We start from the raw sequence: 21,410 nt of genomic DNA, 5'->3' as shown, positions 1-21,410 counted from the left end.
ATCTCAGGGCTTCCAAGAATTATTTGAGGTTTTACAGAAAGTAGACATAGACAGGATTTAAACCTTAAGAATAATGCATTATGGATTGGAGAAGAGATAGACATTCCATAATAAAACAAAACCAAAAAAAAAATACAGTGTCCAGTAAATTTCTAACAAAAATCTCAGGATAGACTATATTACCTGTTCAAGATGAATAAAAATATGACCTAATGACTTCTTCCCGCACCTGTGATTCCCTTTGAGTACTTTGATATCCAACACAGTCAGCAAATCACTTCGTCCTTTAGTATCAGTAGCAACTAAGTATAAAAGTAAGCGTTAAGGAAAATAATTCTCAAAACAAACTTTCAAAAAGTTGGGTCCCTTGCAACTATAAGCTTTCAGGATTATGAAGAACAACTACCTTACTCGATGATTTCCAACACCGACTGGACATTACACTCACTAATAAAATGCTTTCCAAATAAATGCTTTCAGGTCACATTTACGGAAATGATGATGTTGTCTGAGAGGAGCCCGCGGGCTCTCAGTTTTGGGGAACTGATTCTATCGTAAGGTGCAGACAGGAGTCATAGCAAGTGCACTATAGACAGCACACAAACACAAATGTCTGTGATATTTTGTCAACTTCTCATTAATTTTACATTTACTATTCCACAGTTCTTGCACACCGTAAGGAAAAATATACAATTTTCCTCTGCATGATTTCTTACTTATAAGGTGCTTTAAGCTGGAAAACACTAGTTGAAATGGTGTAAAAAAGAATAAAGAAGTGTACTCTCTTACACTTCATGCCTCTTCAATCGCTCCATCAGAATTTCTAAGCTTGAATGCCCTTGTGTGTTCTGAGTCTAGTTTGGAGAATTTATGGACATAATTTTCGCCCACTTCCTTTTTTTAAAACCTGGATGTCTCTTCAAAAAAGGGAAGTTCAAGAGCATAAATATCTACGAACTTCGTACAAAGATAATATATCTGTGTCTACCTATTTACATTGTTAGTTTTTATAATATTACATATGTACAGTTTTGAATACTGTTTTTATTATAAATGCATATTCTTAATAGTGTAACATTATGGTTCTTAGGACTACACCTTCAAGTTATTATCATGTTCTGTGATGAGTGTTCTTGCATACGATCACAAAATATCACATATTTGAAAGAAAAAATCACATATTTGAAATAGTTGCTGGGTCCCCTTAAATCAAGACCATTTGCCTCTTAACAAGAAAATGATTATGTAACTCAGATAAATGGCTCTTTATAAACTGTGAATGCTCTTTTCCAAAGTTCACAAATCATCCTCAGTAATTAGGACTATTTTCTATCACCATAGTTACCAGATGGCGGCTTGCTGTCAGATTTCCTAAACTGGAGCATTGAGTACTTGCCTTCTGGTAAGGACTCCCAAGGCAGTCTCTCTCTTTCTCTTCCCCTTTTCTAATTTCCATCCCTTTCAGATGGAAAGCACTTTGGAGAAAAAGGTAATTGGTTGTGCTTTTCAGCACCGAAGGATTTGCCTTTGAATGAAGACCTACAAAAACAATATTCTAACTTTTCCTCTCCTGCTATCTCACCATTTATAAATGCACTCTCATGAGATTTCTTACCATCAGTTTCAATAAAGCCTACAGTTTCTCTTCTTCTGCAGATCATTTTTATTTAATGTTTTACTTTTACTTCTTCCCTCCCATAGCCCTTATCCTATTTTGTTCTAAAGGAATGTTCTGCAGCCTGGTGTATAAAACTCAGAATCGCCTCATAAAGGGCATGAAAATAACTTAGGAAAACAAAACTGGATCAGTAATGTCTTCATCTGTAATAGTGCCTGCCAAAGGAATAGACTATAGCTCTCCATGTATGCTTCCAGAATGGTTGTTTTTAGTTTTTATGAGAATGTTTATTATTATTTGTGTCATTTTAAAATTACTCCTTAAAAATGTATATGGGTCACCATGTCCTCCAATTAGTATTTTCTTTCTCTTTCTTTTTATCTTTTGGTTTGGGGATTGTTTTTCTTTTTAGGTCTCTACATTAAATTCTAGCTTCTGCATTTTATGGACTTAATCCATTCTCCCCACGGAGCCCCTCTACAGAACAGGGGGTGTCCTCCCTGTGGTGCTGGGCTGAGGAATGCAGTGTAGGAGGGGACGTTATCAATCAGTACAGTGGGATGAGGAGGAGAAAAGAAGGTAATTGGAGGAGAGATGTTTGATTTTGGACATTTCGACTTTGTGATCTGTAATCTATCTGGAGTTTGTTAGTGACCCATCAGAAATAAAATTAAGGATCATTTTTACTAATAATAGTAATAGATCTGCCTCTTTGGAAATGAGAATCATCTTTCTTCATTCCTGAGATTGCCAATGCCTATTACTATCAAATTTTCTATGGAAACAAGCCAAGTAGAGAGATTCCGGACTGAAAACCTGTGGTAGTGGTACATTACATAAAATCATCGATTGCCTCCCAAGAGATGGAGTTTCTGCAATAAACCAGGGATCAAGTTTTATGCAAGGAACAGATAGAAAATGAAGAATGGTGAGTTTCAGAAATGCAAATGTGTGCTGACTGTTAGCTTACAAACATGCATTAAAGACAACATTACAGTCTCAGTTCAACAAATAAACTCTTTTAATGCATGTGGAAAAATCTATTAGTTTCCAGATCCTTTGGGAAAAAGCAAGCAAGCCATACAGACTTAGTAATTATATTCACTTAAGTAAAACAATATGCTAAAAATAGTCAAAATAGTGTATGTGGTTCAGAGCACAAAAAAAAAAAAAGACATTTACTAAGGAAGTCTCAAATGTATGGTAAACACTATAGATTTATTAATTCTTTAACTTATCAAATGCAAATTCACCAAGTGGAATCCAAATTGAAATATTAAAATGTATATTTTGATGGTAAGTGCAATTACTTAATTCACACTTTTTAAATCTTTAAAAGGTCTTAGATATATAAACAAGGCATATGTTACAGCTCTTCTGGAAAGAAAATAGCCAAACATAATTAAAAGATAGACAATATGAAATAGTTTAATATCTTTCAGTTATATTTAAAATACCAACAGTCCTAATCTGAGTTCTAAATTTTAGTTTATTGATTAGTTTAGTATGTTAAGTACCACCACAGAGCTGGGAAGGTAAAACTATTATCTTCTAATGCTCATCTTAAACCCTCTTAACTTGATGCCCTTCTGTTAATATTGTTCATACAAAGAAACAGATGATGTTTAAAAGCCAGTTAGAGCAACAGTTACTTCAACCTTTATCATATGTTCTATGATATCATTTTGATTAACTGAAATTGTGACATGATGCAATTTGATTTCATGTCAATGAAATTGGGAGTTGACTTTAATGACTTCAATGATAAGAATCCCTAACTAATTATACAAAAATAAACATCTAGATTGAAATAAAGAGTACAGTTATTCATAAGTATTCTGAGACTAGGTCATTAAAAGAGAGAGTTACACATTGTTAAGATCTGTTCTGGGAACAAGAATAATTCTGTTCTACTGAAAACAGACCTTGTACAAGTCACTCAGAATCTCTTACCTGTAACATATACAAAAATGTACTACAGGCCCTGCAGTGACACTTAGAGATTAAAGTTCTGTAGTTTGAAATGTTTACTGCTTTTGTGGCTTCATTAATTACTATTCTAACATAGTTAAACAGATATATTACTGATTTACAAGAATTTTACATAGGAATAATTTCAGAAGGGAACTATTCCCAAATTTTATTAATAAATTTCAATTTAATATCCTTGATCCCTATCCTAAATGTTATGTAGGTTTCTTGTAAACATAAACATTTAAATCCTAAAACTTTTCACCAATTCTTTTTCATTGTCATTAATTTTCAAATATCTTAGAGTTTGAAATTTATATGTACTTCTACTAGTAACATTACTACTATATACACAGGGTACATTTATATTTTTCAAAGTTATTTTCCTTCAGTGTTTAGGCTGTAAAACAATATAGGAATCATGTTTTATTTGGTACCTTATGTGCAGACATGGCATACCAACTAAGAAAAACAAGTAAGAAAAGAGGTTGCTGTCTGTCTGCCTTTGAAAAGAAATGTTAGGGGAGAAGACAGGCCCTTTGTTTCCTATATAAGACATCTTTGGGGACAAATAAAAACCAACAATGCCTTCATCAGAGGAGGATGAATACTTTTTGAGATTCTTATTTATAAAACTCAATATTGAGAATGAAAATGAGACCCGCTTCAATGGTCAGTTTGGGTTTCATTTATTTTTTGCAACTGATTTATTGTATTTTCATTATTCAGCTTCTGTTTTCTGCCTTTACCATTTGGCAAAGATTTTAATCTTCCTACAGGTAATAAGATCCACAGGTCAATTCTGCGTTTCATATAAATATGTTACTTGGTAATATGGATGTTTTAATAGTTGTATGGTCATTTTATTTCCACACTGAAGAAAAGTGATGCTCATACCAGACATGGCTTGGGGATTATTTGTGCTAAAATTATTCTGAAAAGCAAAATAATGTGTTTCTTCAAGTAATTTTTAGAACTAGAGAGACACTACAGAATGGTGTGCTTATCTTGTGAATACTGACAAATTTCTATTATAACTAATATTTTTGTTACTATATATATTTTTTCTAATGATCAAATGACAGTACTTCAGGGAAGTGAGTTTAAGTAATGATATATTGGTGACCGTGGACAACTAAAGGACAGCTAGTTAAAGAGGAAACAAGGGACAGATTAGGCATTCAGTGAGTAGCAGACACTTTTATATTAACATATAATATAGTGATTTTAATAACATAGTGATTTTTTCCCATGTATTTTAAAATCAACAAATGCCACCCATGGTCCGTTAGAGCTGTCTTTCTAATGGAAGGCTGCGCAACGTGAAAACCTCAAATCTACCATCGCCATTCGTGTGTCTGTCTAGACACTTGGATACACTCACCCAGCCTTTCCCAGACTCCCGCCCTACATGATACCTGTCATCTGTGTCTGGGTGAAGTGTTCCCAGGTGAAGAATGCTCTCTCATTCTTACTGTGTGGTTCTTCTCAGCGCTCACACCTGTTAAAAATGGATCTGGACGTTCTGTCCGAACACATTTCCACAAACACAAATGGCTAATGTATTTGATCTGTCTGATACAGGGATCTATTTTTGAACCTTTTGAAACTAACTTAAACCTGTTTTCTAACTACAGGTCGTCCTTCCTTCCATCTCAGGTATAGCACCAAACCATCCTTCCTTGTATGTTACACGTTTCCTGCCTTCAGGTAGTGATCTGACCTTGATACTCAGGCGGCTCTGCATGAGGGCAGGGTCGGAGCGCAGGACTTTGCCCAGATAGTGTTGATGTTCTTCTGCGGCAACTTTTCTGTTGCTTAACTGTTTTTGCTGTTCAGTGAGGGTTTGTACTGCCCCACTGTTCTTATTTTTATCTTCTCACCAAGTTCCCTCTCTAATAACCTTACTCTTTTCCTGCACAATGTACCTGTCTCCAAAGCATTAAACACAACACATGATCATTATCAACATAAAGAATTTTTTCTGTAATGTAATATCCTTTCATCAACTGTTTATTTTTATTTCTTTGAAAGCACTGCTAAATAACTGAACAGAACTATTACACTCATATTGTACATTTCCCTTGCAGATACTTGGAATCAACTGCTGAAAGATAATAATTCTGAATCAACCCAAGGCACTCTTTTAGGCCACATTAGAATTCCTCACATTCTGCAACCATTTATTATCTATCCTCAGACAACATAGTATCTGCAATTCTGGTGTTTCTTAATACTCGTTCTACATTTATAATGATGCCTGATGGTAAATCTGCCTTTCTTCTAGCTTTCAAATATCATAGCAAACTTTTAAAAGTTCTACTGTGATTAAATGGTTAAAAAACACAAAGAGATTTTCAGTCGGCTCTTCAGTCTAATAAAACAAAATTATGACATTAAGAAAAGATAATTTTGGTAAAATAACATTTTATTTTATTACACTGAAATATAAAACATCAGAGAAATCAATTAAAACTTTAATAAAAAATTAATTAATATAATATGGGAGACCATATTCATAAATGGTTTGTCTGGGATTAACATCTAAAATACATAAAGAGCCCATATAACTCAACACCAAAAACACAAATAACCTGATTAAAAAATAGTCAGAGAACCTGAATAGAAAATTTTCAAAAGAAGAAACACAGATGGCAAACAGGCACATGTAAAGATGCTCCACATCACTAATTATTAGGGAAATACAAATTAAAACCACAAGGAGATATCACCTCACACCAGTTAGGACGGCCAACATCCAAAAGACAAGGAACAACAAATACTGATGAGAACACAGAGAAAGGGTAACCCTCCCACACTGCTGGTGGGAATGTAAATTGGTACAACTGCTGTGGGAAGCATTATGGAGGTTCTGCAAAAACTAAAAATAGAAATACTATCCAACCCAGTAACTCCACTCCTAGGAATTTACCTGAAGAAAACTCGGATCCAAAATATATATGCACTGTATGTTTACCATCACATTACCTACAATAGCTAAGATATGGAAGCAACCAAAGTGCCCATCACAGATGAATGGATAAAGAAGATGTGGTACAAGAAATTGTTAATGTGGCTACATTGAGAGGCAGGTCGTGCTTCCATCACAGTGCTTTTATTGCAGTGGTGACAATGAGACCTGTAACATTTTTTTGCTAGGCTCATGAGTAAAAAACTGGCTGTAACAGGAGTGATAGATATGACTAGAGAATATCTATGTATTATGTTGTGGGTCATTAGCCAAAACAGCAATTTACTTCCCACAATTTAACTTCTAGGGCCCCAAAGTAAATTGCTTGAAGAAATGGAACTCAGATTACAGGTGGGGAGTTTTTGAAGTATGTCCATATTCATCGAGAGCAAAGAAGCTGAGCTAAAGGAAAGCTGGACTGACTAATAATAACTGGATGGAACAAAAGTTGATTTTAAAAGGACTATTGAAGATCATGCCTCACTTTAGAGAAGCAAAGGCAATTGGCAGTGGAAGGAACCATGCCACACTAAGTTCTTAAAAAATTTATTGACTTATGTTGCCTATGTTACATAATAAAAACAACCCTTTACAGGTAAAAAAAAAAAAAGATATGGTAAACAGACACAATGGAATATTATTCAGCCATCATAAAAAAGAAAGAAATCTTGCCATTTGGGACAACGTGGATGGATTTAGAGTGTATTATGCTAAATTTAATAAACCACGGAGAAAAAAACAAATACCATATGGTTTCACTTACATGAGGACTCTAAAAACAAAACGAATGAAGAAAACAGCAGTAGACACCTAGATACTGAGAAAGGACTGGTGGTTACCATGGGGGAAGGGTTCGGGTGGGTGGGATGGGTGAGGGGGGTAAAGAGGCTCAAACTCTCAATCATTATATAAGCTGGTTACAGGGATAGAAATGCAGCATGGAGAATATAGTCAATGGTCTGTAACATCTTTCTGTGTTGACAGATAGTCATTGCACTGGTTGGGGTGAGGGTTTAATGTCTGTTAGTGTTGAATCACTGCAATGTATACTTTAAACCAATATAATATTGTGCATCAACTCTACTTCAATAAAAAAAGTAAAAATTAAATTACAAAAGAAGGAAAAGGAAATATGATATTTCTCATCAATAGACATGATTTTTCTAGGCAGTAATTTTATATGGGATTAGGATATAAAAATATGGGATTTATAGGGTATAAATTTTATATGGGATAGGAATAAAAAATAACATTCCAGGTAAAGGGTTTTTCCTTGAACATAGACGATAATATATTTAATTTACAGAAATCTGATAATTTAGCTTATTGGAGAATAGACATCATCTGCTTCAGAATTCTAAGAAAAGACAAAGCATAAAATATGTAAATATAATTAATAAAGAAAGGTACCTAGTTGTGCTTCAGAATAACCTTCGATAAACTCTGTCTTGAAAATAATAAAAGTCCCATTAAATTAACCCACAAGGGCATCAATTCAGAGAAGTCACCATACTATGCACATCGCTTCTTCTGAAAGTTACTACAAATCATCCACAGAGTTCACAAATATCTTTTTGTTAGAAAATAGCAAAAATTTGTTGTGTGTGTCATTTTATGAAACTTCACAATTGACTAAAGAAAATCAAACATTTAAAGAACCTTAGGTACTATGTATTGATTCATTCTGTAACAAAAGGAGTACCCCTGTGATCTCATTGTATTTGATCACATACACAGCAGCACGTATCGGATGAAGAATGGTCAACAAGATAAAGATCTTTCAAAGCTAGAGAAACAAACATGTACCAGACTTCACTTCTTTACAGCATTCACGTTTACTCTAGTGATCAAATAGCCACCGATACAGATTCGAAAATAGTTCTATTAAATTTCAAAAGTAACCATATATTCACAATTATTGTATTTAAAATAGTAAATGTTACTACTTATTTTTCGTAGTATCAATGTAGTCTTTTTCTCTAGACAGAAAGAAATTTTCCATTCAAAATAGCTCATAAAACTTCTTGTCTTTGTAATCAAGTTAAAACCAGAGGAAATGACTTGCCTCCATCAGCAGGATACCATTTTATTAAATTCAATCAAATGTTCTATTTACACACTTCAATCCTCAATAAAATCCAATTTTATTTGAAACCTATAATCTTCAGTGAAATTGAATAAGTGTATTTCACCAAAGCTGAAGTGCTCTGTTACATTAATCAGCTAGACAAGATTTTATAAAAAGGTGGGGAAGAATGGAAGAAAGGCAGCATTCGTGATGGTCTGGAAGTTGCCAAGCTGTTTTAGCCCTCTGTTTGAAGTTATTTTTTAAATTTAATGTCAAAAATTTTAGTAGATAAATATTACACATTGGAATGAATATGTGTGCATTTTAATGTACATTTTACATTCCAGGTAAAGGGTTTTTCCTTGAACATAGACGATAATATATTTAATTTACAGAAATCTGATTATTTAGCTTATTGGAGAATAGACATCATCTGCTTCAGAATTCTAAGAAAAGACAAAGCATAAAATATGTAAATATAATTAATAAAGAAAGGTACCTAGTTATGCTTCAGAATAACCTTCAATAAACTCTGTCTTGAAAATAATAAAAGTCCCATTAAATTAACCCACAAGGGCATCAATTCAGAGAAGTCACCATACTATGCACATCGCTTCTTCATGCTCTCAATGAAGTCTCCGGGATGTCTCTGAAAATACTCTGAGAAAGCCTTCTGGGTATATTTCTACCTTATCAACAGAGCAAAGAAAATAGCACTGGATTATGAGTCAGATGTCCTCTTTATAGCCATGGATTCAAGCTAACTATCTGTGCAATTGTGGGCACAGGATTTACACTCTCAGCAAGTATGCTACCAGTCTCCACCCCTCACCTGTGGAAGACAGGCTGACAGATAATCACATGCTTCAGATACTCCTATCCTTACACAAAGGTTCAGTCAGCAAGTCCCAGTCAGGTTCAGGCGGCACTCAATGTTCCAGTTACTGCCATCCTAAGACTGTCTTATTTCTACAGTCGTTCCCATTTCTAATATTCCAGGACTCTAAATGTCCCGAAGCAATTAATTGATCTCTGGTATTATTACCCTTGGTGGCTAGCAGCTCTCTAGATAATCCTAGTGCTATTTATGAATGTTTCCTGTTTCCTGGTGTTCTCAAGTTCACTGTCCCTTATTCTGACAGAGATGGCTAGATTATGATTAATAAAACTGAAGTTTATTAAAAATAGATATACATATATCTATATGCCTGTATCATAAAATATATAATTTTTGTGCATGTGTACACACAGTTTGAAAGAAAACTGCATATTTATAATTTTTTAAATGCTTAAGTCAGTTATTTCTATTCACAGTGAATGATAGCTGGCAATGTTTATGAATTATATGCAATTGAATGAAGAAAATTATGTAATAAGAGTGCCTCTGGCTTTGAGGAATGTGTTTTGGAGTCACTTCTCTGTGCAGAAGAATGGTGTAGATATTATTCTGAACTCAGTCACTCTCTGTGAATGTTCATCTATCTCTACATTTAGCACAGAAAGTGAGTAAATGTGATATAAGTGACAAAACATCCAATTAAATAAGTCCCTCTCATATGGTATAATCTAGGTTTGGCAAAGTGCACTAATATTTCAGTGTGTATATTGTTGGATTTAAAATTAAGAGATTTATCAGGAAGCACTAAGATAGGGTAGAAAGAGCAATGAACTCGGAATCAAAACACAAAGATTTGAATCATGTCATTCAGGGACACCACCTCATATCAAATGTGATCAAAACTGAATTTCAAATATAAAAATTATGTAAATGTTTTTGCTAGAAGAAGGAATAAATTTAATTATAGTATCTAGTGTTAATTTATATTAAGAAGGAAAAAGCGATATCTATTCATATATATGTGCACAAACATACATATGGAACTGGTCAGTTTGCTATGTCATATTTTTTACTTTGAATGTTAAAAAGTAAATAGATGCAAACGTAATTTAAAGTAGGTTTCATTCCCTAATTATGGAAGTGATTTATGTTTGCTGCAAAGTAGTAAACTCATCTGTGGGGTGCTTTCCTCTAATTTAGTTTTGTCCCTTTGACAATAGATACAGAGTTAAAATTAATTGTTAAAGATAATAATTTTCATGATAAGCACCCCAGTTTACTTTCCTCCAAAGAAAAAATATACATTAGCTTGAAGTTAAATTTTTATGGTCGTTCTTTTCTTGCCTCTTTTCAATATCTGTAATGGTCTCCTTGCCAGAACTTTCAATTGCTTCTTTCTTTCCTTTGAAGAAAAATAGTCAATTATACAAAGGATACCACAAAAATCCCAAAAATATATTTATTTTGTTTTGCAGATAAGTGAATCATAGTTTAAAACTGTAATAGATGTATGTAATAGATGCTCTTAGATTGTGTGTGTTTGACAGTGCACAGATGATGTTGAATTACAGCATAAAATCATAAGGGCACACAGGGAGGACAGTGTAGCACAGAGAAGGCCAATGGTGACTCTGTGGCATCTACTACACTGATGGGCAGTGACTGCAATGGGTTATGGGTGGGGACTTGATAATAAGGGTGAATGCAGTAACCACATTGTTTCCATGTGAAACATTCATAAGAGTGTATATAAATAATATGTTAATAAAAAAGATAAAAGAAATAGAACCCAGGAGAAAAAAAAATCATAAGGGTAGTTCATTTTTAACTGAGAAAAGTTGTAAATGATCAGAATATAAGGCAGATGATGACTATGCAAAGTAAAGGTAAAATAATGTGTTATATTTTCTTTAAAATATTTTAATCCCAGTTTAGTCATATAATAGCTATGCATCATCACAGACTTTCAAGTTGTGAATGTACACTTTTAAATCCTTTTTAAATGTAAATTTTCAAAAGATATATTCAAGGAATTGATATAACACTTATTATTATGTACATCAGCACATTCAATGTACCTTTAAGAACTTTAAAGTTATTACTCTCTGTATTGAGGCTAAAGAAAACAGACTACTATATTCTCATGGAATCTTATCTCACAACAAACCATAAACATTTAATATTTATAAAAATTACATGCTATAATTTGCAGTATTACTGAGGCAAGAAGAAGTAAGATAGGTGATAACTTTTTTAAACAACATATCTTCAGTCAAATACTATAAAGCTTCATGATGTAAACATCATGATAAAGAAAAGATATCACCACCTTGACTGGTGTTTATGGGAAAGTATATCATTTATCTTGCTAGCAATTCACACACACCTTATAAACTGCCAAAGTACTATGGTACAGATATGGGGAAACTTTATTAAAAATAATAAACTCCTGTCCCCAAAGGACACAGAACATGATTATTTTTATTAGTACCACTTTGCACACATTTGCTCTCTCTGTTCCCAAGGTGCTTAGGTTGATGTGTTTTTTTGTTGTTGGTGGTGGTTGTTTTTTTACATAAATAAATATGTATTTTTTTTATTTTAATATACAGTCAGATTTTAGATCTTATACTACAAAAGGAACCATCTTGGTTAGCTTTAATACTTTTTAGCACACACATTGAAAATGTTTACATTGACTAGTGAGGAATGGCAAGCGTATCCATCACCATTTGAATAGCTTATATGGGTGCCAGTGCTTTTTAACATGATGCTTATGTTTTATGTGTATGATTTCTTATACCATCCACCTAACTGTGATCCCACATAGACAGTCTCTTTCAGTCCTCTTCAAACTCAGTGGCATGTGTATAATAAGAATATCACTGCCCTCATTTAAAATAAGAGTCAGAACGTATTTTCATTAAAAAAAAAAAAAGATAAATACATGACAAATGTTAATTAACTCAGTGGGGGAAATCCTGTCACAATATATATCACATTGTCATGTACACTTTAAATATCTTATCAGTGTATTTGTCAAATATGCCTCAATAAAGCTGAATAAAATAAAAGAGGGTACATTCAGAGAGAGTTTAAATGACTTGGTCAATGCCAGACTCTTCAGTGATCCATCATGGAGTAAAAATCTTCCTTTTCTCTCTTCCTTTTACCTTTCCTCTTTTCTTCCCTCTCTCCCTTCCTGCCTTCTTCCATTAATAATAATTCATGGACACGGCACCTGTATCAGGTGCTGTGAAATGCACAGAGAAATGAGAACTTCCAGAAAATTACTAGCTCTATTGCCTGCTCCTCTTTGGTAAATGAAATAAAGCACCTGAAATGTAGGAAAGAATGCCCCAGCCACTCAACAGATTGTGTACTCTCAAATAAAGAGACATGACTTTAGTAAGTGTGAAGATTAAAACAAAACTCATAAAGCATGCTAGATAAGATGGTCAACAAAATGATACGCACGTCTCAAATCTCATTCTGAAAAAGTATGTATGCATAAAAATCCATCTGCTAAATGTACAGGGGAGATAGGTATGTTTCACAGATAGGGTAAATAAACTTAAACTGATGAAGTCTGACGTATTAATCACTTTACGGAAACATCCTATGCAAGTTAAGGAAATGGGTCAGCATTACAAAGCATATATACATTTTTTTTGCATACCAGTTTTCAAAATAACTATTGCCTTCTCAGGCATGTTTTCTTTCACTTAGAATATAGCTTTTGCCAATGAAAAAGGTTCTTAAAATGCAATAACACACCTAACTGAACAGATTTATTGAAAATGATATTATCTGCTATTTGTCTTATGTTAGATCGCTAGTGTTCCCACTGAGTGCTAATAAGAGCTTGCCATTGACGCGGCTTGCATTTAACATCTGTCACCAACATCCACCTACTGCACCTACAGGGAACTGTCAGGGAAATTGTGATTCTCCTTTGTAACACCCTGAATCTGTCTCACATCATTTACATACAGATAGTTACAGGCATTCATCATTTCATTATGCTGACGACTTCACTATTCTGATGTATAATGTCTCTTTAATGAGCCTCAAAAAATACAATATTCCTTGATTTATGACTGCTTAACTGAAAAATTATACAAATTGGCAAAAAAAAACCCTCATAATGTATTTTCATTTTTCCTCCACATTACACTTATGTTTAACAGTGACTCATGAGTTAAGATCATGATTCTTTGACAAAAGAAATGATCCAGGTTTGACTTAGCATGTTTTAGTACCACTGCAGTTTGTGTGCCTATTTAAAACCGCACAGTAAAAGTGTGCTGACACCAAAAAGTAGCAAATTAAGGTAGATCACTTCTTTTTTCTGCAAGAAAGAATGTATATTGCACAATGGCTTTCAGTATTACTATAAATTTGATAAGGCTTGTTTACTTGCAGTGAAGATCACTACATTAATATTCATTTTTGTCTTTCATAAGGAAATAACAACAACTTTGATACCAGACAGAGTTCTGTCAAGCAACAAATAAGTAGGAAAGAAAGAACAAAGTTCAGAAGGAAATCTGAAACGGGAACAGAAGCTTGGAAAAAGGTAGAAGTTGCTATTTCACCGCTAGCTTAATTGCAGGCCCCCCTTGGGATGGCAGAAGATGTCACCAGCATTGCTTCCTATTCTCTTAAAAACTATGCCGTTTAAGCGTCCTATTTATTAAATAAGAATCATTTCCCAAAAGAAACTGGTTGTGCCTCAAACAGGCAAGAGTTCCAAAGAAATATAAAGTGCGTATGTGCTGCTGGCTTTAGCAAAAGTAGAGAGCCTTTGAGTGCAGGGTAAATCATGGGAGAATGAACGCTGTATACAATTAAGAGTAAAGATGGATCTTGAATCTCAGAATAGCTCATAAATCACCATGAGTAAGGCATATAGAAAAAGAACAAAATTTAGGAACTGGCATCCTTACATTTGATATTAGCCTCTCTTAAGTTTAGCTTCCATTCAACACATCTGAAATCATCTGTAGCTTTCAATTTCTAAAAGAACAGAAAACCAGGCTGAATTAACCCAGAATCATCAGAAAAAGAGTGGTTCAAGTTATATGAAAGTTAAGTACAGGACTGTTCTCGTGTAGAACAAGTGATAGGATTGCACTTAGAAATCCTAATAAAAGACATATGGCATATACACACATCCGCGGTAAGAAAAATGTCCATTTATAAAATGCATACAAGAAAATTAGTTCTATTTCTTTACCATTACCTTTTCTATTCCCGAGCTTGATTAGTCCCTTTCAGGCTTGTGATAAACAGTTTGTGGTTATATCTAAATATGTGACTCACCCACAGAGAAAAGATAATAGCCAAAGGGGGAAAATGTAATGTGATCTAAATTCTTCAGCTCTTCTTAAATAGAAGAATTCTAAAATATATTTAAATCAATTTGTCATCATTCACAAAAATGTTATGCCTTCCTTTAGTAACTACATGGAAGGGGACATGATGGTTTTCCTACTTTGTTGTCAGAGCTGAGCTGTCCTTTAGGCAGCTTCCCTATAATTACTTAAAGGGCCATATTAGGTTGTTATTCATGTACCAAAAAAAAAACATAAACATGATGTTTTACGCTTGAGTAACATAGGGTTGCCACCTCACCTACAGAAAACAAGAAGTACCGTCCGATGCAATTATTAAAAATCCCAAGCAGATGGTTACAGTTTTAGGATAAATAGGGCTATTATTTCCAAACATCTTTGAATTTGAATTATAAATATTCACTTATAAATTTAGGCCAAAGCAGGTCCTGATTTCTGCATTTAGTTTTGTTTCAAGAAAAGTGATAACTGCTAACATGGAAATGTTAACGCATTATCTCCCTGATTTACAAATCTGCCTAAAGGAACATCAATGCCCTCTTTATTCTAGCCTCAGATGCTCTGCTCAGCCACAGGCCTCTTCACGTGGGGGGCAGCCGATCTACACCAAGCAAAGATAACAGCAGCCATGATACGGGCTTCTCCCTGTAAATCATTTTTGCACTCATGATAACATCAAATCTTCACAACGGCTCTCTGAGAACAATACTATTTTTACCCACATTTTGAGGAAACTGAAGCTTCGAGAGATTCAACAACGTTGCCACAGTCAGACGGAGAGATGAAGCAGGCAGCTGGCCGTGAAGCCCAGCCTGCCCTCTTTTAACCGCTCCGCGTCAGACCCCTGTGGGAATCGGGCTGCCAACAGTATTCCCTCTTCCACGTATCTTCAACCTCTCTCTCTTTCCTGGTACTTACCACGTTGTCTATCACTCCCATTAAAAAGAAAAAAATTCACCCAACCTAGTAGTGAATAAACCTTAAGAAAGCGCACCGTAAGCCCGTGGCTGCCTTTCCTTCTCGCACCTGCTTTCCCTCCGTCACTGTCCATCACTCTACCACCTCGTGCCACCTGGGCCCAGCCTCAGCCCCGGCTACCCCTGCCCTTGCTGAACCGTGGAGACCTGAGACCTACTAAGGATCAGTCCTGTCCGTCACTGATCTTCTGCACTGGCCTCACCACCAGGTTTTTCCCTTTACTCTGTGGAGCATAAGAACAAAGAAAAAACTGAAGAAACAGAACAGCAGCAGACTCACAGAACCCAAGAAGGGACTAACAGTTACCCAGGGAAAGGGACTGGGGAGGGTGGGTGGGAAGGGAGGGATAAGGGGGAAAAGGGGCATTAGGATTAGCACACATAATGGTCGGGGGGGGTGCACAGGGAAGGCAGTATATACAGAGAAGACAAGTAGTGACTCTATAGCTTCTTACTATGCTGACGGACAGTGACTGTAATGGGGTATGTGGTGGGGACTTGATAATAGGGGGAGTCTAGTGACTACAATGTTGCTCAAGTAATTGTACATTAATGAGAAAAAAAAAAACCGCATTGAAACGGACTTCCCTGGCTCCCTCTGGCCTCCCCTTTGATGCCCTCTTCGGGACTCCATTTTCTCCACCCTTTCATCAGACAGCATGGGCTGTTTCTCCTCTAATTCTTGAAGTGCATGTTTACCTGCCTGCAAACCACCTTTACCTGGTAGTTCAGCAGGTACATACTCGAGATCCCCAAGGCAAAATATACCTTTGCCATAATCCTCCCCCTCCACCGGCGCCTCAGGGCGAGGCATCATCCATGAAACCCACATGGAAAACGGGCGGGCATTCTCTTGTCTCTCCTCTCCCTGGCTTTACTTCGCCAACACACCACATAAAAGACGCGCCCAACCCTTCGGATCTTCCCACTTCCATTCATCCATTCACTTGTCTCTACCAATCCTTGCCTGCATTCTCAGCCTCTTTAATACTGCCCACGGGAACCCCAAGTGAATGCGGTGCACAGGACCCCCCATGCGCTGCCTCCTGCCGTCCCTGGCACCCAAAATGCCCGTCAGACCCAGCCCCACGCCCCAGCCAGCCCAGGCCCACTTGGGCAGCACGCTCTCGGCCCTTCCCACGTGGACCTAGTGCCTCTGTTCGGGTCTCTCCTAGCACTTGATGCAAATCTTTAGCCATCAGACGTTTTCAAACGGAAGTGAAATGCGGAGGTTCAGCATGTGGCCTCTGGACTGCGCCTTCCCACTTACCAGCAGACAGGTTACTTAGCCTCTCTTGACTTGACTTAATTGCAGTGTGGTGTGCGCAACATGGAAGGGAACCATATTCCGTAGGTAACAGCGCACTGCGAGGCTAAGGCCGAGCGCGCTGAGCAAGGCCGGCGCACCTCAAACTGTCACCACACTGTCTGTGAACAGCGTTACCCCTGGCTCCCCAGGAGATGCTGTATTGTTGAGGGTGGCAATTTACCTTTGAATCTCTCACACTTCACACCCAGCATACAGCAAGGGCCTCTGGAATGGCTTGAATAAGGCCATGTGGCACACCGTTCTGAACAGAACACCAATTTGATTGGATTTTACTGCCGAATTTACACTCAACGTAATAAGCAAATAAGATGATAACCAATGAGGAGTTCTGCTCTAGACCACAACCATGTGTGTGATGTTTCAGGCCTACACATAGGCAGTGGCCTGGGCACAACCTGGCAGGCCTCAGAGGGGACAGGCCTCTCCCGCACCTGCCCTGGGGCGCAGGCAGTGCACTGCACCTCCGCAGGCAGTTCCAGGTCCCCGGCCAGCCTTGCTCTTACACACGCCTGAATTCCTAGGGCGCTGGCTTTGGGCAGAGTCCTCTTCCTTTGGGGTGTTCAGCAGAGGCCCTCTTCAGCTGCCTCTGTGGAGATCTCCTTACAAGGGAGTCGGTGGAAACATGTCTCCTTCCACTGGACTCAGCGCTTCCCCACTCCCAGCCCTGCCTCCTGCCCCTCCGGGCATCCTGCTCCGTTAGACCGCCGAGTCTCTTGTTCAGGGCTCTCTCCACAGTACACTACCCCCTGCATGTGTGCTGATCCCCCTGACCACCAACCGGTATGCTCCAGGAGAGAAAAGGGAAACAGGAAGACTTGGGGCTTTCTCCAATTTTTTCTTTCTTTTATTATGCAGCCAGTGGTCAGAGGCTTGCCTGTTACTTTTATGTTGGCTTAGGCTCTTATTGGCTGCTCAGGTACCTGGCAGCTCAGCTCTCTCCAGCTCAGCTCAGCTCCTGACAACCAGGGAAGATGGGAGATTGCAAAGGGCAAAATCCTAGGAAACAATGTTTTGCTCCCCCACTTTACTGGCAAACATAATCTTCCGAGTGATTCCATGATATAGTAACAGGACACTCTTCGGATCGGACACATCAAAGAGATTTTGCAATATGAATGCAAGACATTGTAGAGATTGTGCAAAACAATTTATTTATGAATGTATTGTGTATCTGGAAGTCGATGTGACCTGAGGGCATGTTCAGGGGCAGTCACAAGGCTGTACTGACTCCCAGTTTGAAAATCTGACTTCCATAATGCTATATATTATATAGGACTGAGTCAGGAAATACACCCATTTCTAGAATATTCTGTTTCTTTGTTCCCTTTAGTTAGTGTCAGTGATGTCACCAAAACATACATCACTGTGATTTCCCAAACCCAAGTAATTAGAGGAAAAAATAGTATAACCTGAGAGCAGAAATGTAAATACGTTTTGGTCTCACAAGTATCAACCTCAAGTTTCTAAGTGCACTTATTTCAGAGTGAAAGCTAACAACTTAATAACATATACATAAATTCGAACTTTTCTAGGTTTAGAGAGTGCAAAAATAGGTATGTTGGCCAGTAGGGTTTACTGTTTGGCGCAGTGATAAGCATACATTCCCGAAGGCTGGTCAGCAGCCTCGGAGGCACAGGTGAGACTGGGCTGAGGTAGGGCTATGATTATTCTCCCCGTCCAGCAGCCGACACTGCGGGAAGCTGAGAAGTGATGTAGGACAACACCTGCTGTCATAGTGTGTTTAGTGTTACCCTCTGAGCCTAGTTTCAGCCTAAAATAAAAGTTAACGTAAAAGGCAGGAAATCAAGAAATTCATCTTTGAGAAGAGATCGTCTCTGAGACTCAGCTTTGCATCCTAGACTTTCCCATATTATGTCCACTTCTACTGCTTGCTGTCCCTCAGTTTTCTCTGGTTATGTATCAAATGTTAATACATCATTTTTTTTAAGCAATAAATACAAAGACTGCTGTCATGAAACTAAAACTTGTTCCTTAATAATTGAAACACACTTTGTAGATTTGCCAACTGAAGTTCTAGTTCTTCTCTAAGTGCAGACCATCTATAATAAGAGCCAAAATTAAAAACAGAAACAAAAACAAAACTCCATGGAAACATCCTTATTACAAGTAAGAGCACTTCCTTTACATCTTAAATTGTATCAAAGATCTCAGTAAGAATTACACAGAGTTTATCCTTCATTGTGTTGTTGATTTAAATGGACACCTCCTTTAAGTTGATAAATGATGTAGTTTTTTTCCCTAAAAATTTATTATTATTATTATTGGCATGCATATGGAACACTACAAATATCTTTTAATGTTAAACTCAAGGATAAAAGAAGCTGATGTAAAAATGTGATTTACCGTCTACTGAGTTATTCATTTCTTCAATGTTAAGTCTAGGCATCTAAAAATTTTTATCCTATGGTAAAGATTTTCTTTTTCTGAAAAACTACCTAAGTTAGTACAAATTGTCTGCCAAACAGAGCAAATAGGAATTTCAAAAAGCTAACAATCAGAGAATGCTAAATACCTAAACTTAAGGAAAAAACAAACAAAGACAAATGTTTTCATTACACACATCACAATGATATATCTCACATATTAATACCACTAGAGGGCCTGATATATTTTGCTTAATAAAAAGAAATTTCTTACACCAGCTTGTCTTCTTGATACAATTGAACTGCTATATAGTCATCCTTCTAATCATGATTACATAATTACATGCATATCAATACAAGACATAATAAAGTGTTTAGAGCAAAAAAATTTTATAGATTGACATTGTATTAAGAAATTTAAGTGTGTTAAATAAACTGCATGGTTTCAAATATCACAATCTTAAATGACACTGAAAATTATTTCTGCAAAGCTGTATTTGACATGGCTCTGATAAATGGGTAGAGCCATTTTTGAAGATCGATAGTTTTAAAGCAACTCACAAATTTCTTTCAGTCACAAGTCAGCAACAATATTAATTAAAAATGATTTGCTGTCATTTAAAGTAGTTTGCATATTTCATAGGCATGTTTACCTTTGTGAAAATTTTCTATAATGCTAACCTAGGAAAACTGCATTACAGAAGACATTAAAATGACTGTCTTTGGATTTCTTCTTCAGAAGGACAAATATGACATTTAATAAGTTTGAGTTTGCCTTGATCGGTAAGTTGGCATTAAATCAATTTTGTTATTTAGCCATATTGTGAATATTTTTATGAGATGAGAGAATAAAAATTATAAGACTCAGCTAAAGAAAACAAGTCATGACTGATTCTAAAATCTTTACTTACCTATTTAATATATGAAGTAGGTTCATTACCCAAGTTCTAGATGTAGACTACAAATAAAATTTTCAAAACTTCAAGTGAAAAATCTAAGTTACCAGTACTTAGGTTTTTGAAATAAAATACCTCTGGAATTATGAATAAACTAATGAAACATAAATTGTTTCATTCACAAGGGCTTTCCCAAACTAAGTGTTCAGTTTTGGGGAAAAATGCTATACATCATAGATATTTAAAAAGTTCTCTCATTATTTGAATTTTTTTGGGGGGGTAGGGGCTGATAACAACAAGTTGAAACATAAAGACACATTTGTTTGACTGTGTCCTGGTGTAACATTTAAAATATGTAGTCATCTGTAGCACATGGGCCTGACCCAAAATTACCTGCTGCTGAGTTCTGAGTATCAGCTGAGACACCAGGTTTCAAAACCTAAAGAAACCTTCCTTGTCCAGAGGCTTTTGTATTGAATGCGATCTCCCGGAACCCTCCCCAGAGGGGATGTTTTTCTGTGTCATTTATAGGACTATCAAAGACATTGATAAGAGATATAACCAGCACTACCAACAACGTGTCTATCATTTCAACATCTTTTCAATCACAATAGCACTTACCCGTGAATTACAGTAGAGCATTCTAGGATATTAAGTTGGAAAATACATGTCTTCATTTATATGACCAAATTGAGCTCTCAGATCAGTTAACAAGGTTTGTTTTGCTTTGTTTTTTTGTTTTTGTTTTTGTTTTACTCCATGAATACATTTTTGTGTGATTAAATTGCATATGTTATGAGTTAAGAGCACTCGATAATTTAATTTGGTGCCGATGAAGCGTTCTAATCATTGAAGTCAGGGGCTATTTTCACTGTTAGTTCCATGGATTTAAAAACATCACCAAAATGTAACCAGCTGTCTTATAAAAGTTTCTCATTTTGTGACATAACTCCTAATTTATTGATTATTTATGGTAAGATTGTTATCCTTCCCTATCTAG

At 36.2% G+C, this 21,410-nt stretch overlaps 1 non-coding gene across 1 annotated transcript; it reads left to right on the top strand.

The window, feature by feature from the left end:
- Window positions 1–6,609: 6,609 nt before the first annotated feature.
- On the top strand, window positions 6,610–6,739 carry LOC118917007 (small nucleolar RNA SNORA1). The gene has a single exon (XR_005026633.2). It is a non-coding gene; the product is annotated as a small nucleolar RNA SNORA1 (small nucleolar RNA).
- Window positions 6,740–21,410: the final 14,671 nt, after the last annotated feature.

The sequence above is a fragment of the Manis pentadactyla genome, chromosome 7 (assembly GCF_030020395.1).
Source record: "Manis pentadactyla isolate mManPen7 chromosome 7, mManPen7.hap1, whole genome shotgun sequence".
NCBI classification, from domain to species: Eukaryota; Metazoa; Chordata; class Mammalia; order Pholidota; family Manidae; genus Manis; species Manis pentadactyla.
This window is presented reverse-complemented; position numbering and strand designations above follow the sequence as displayed.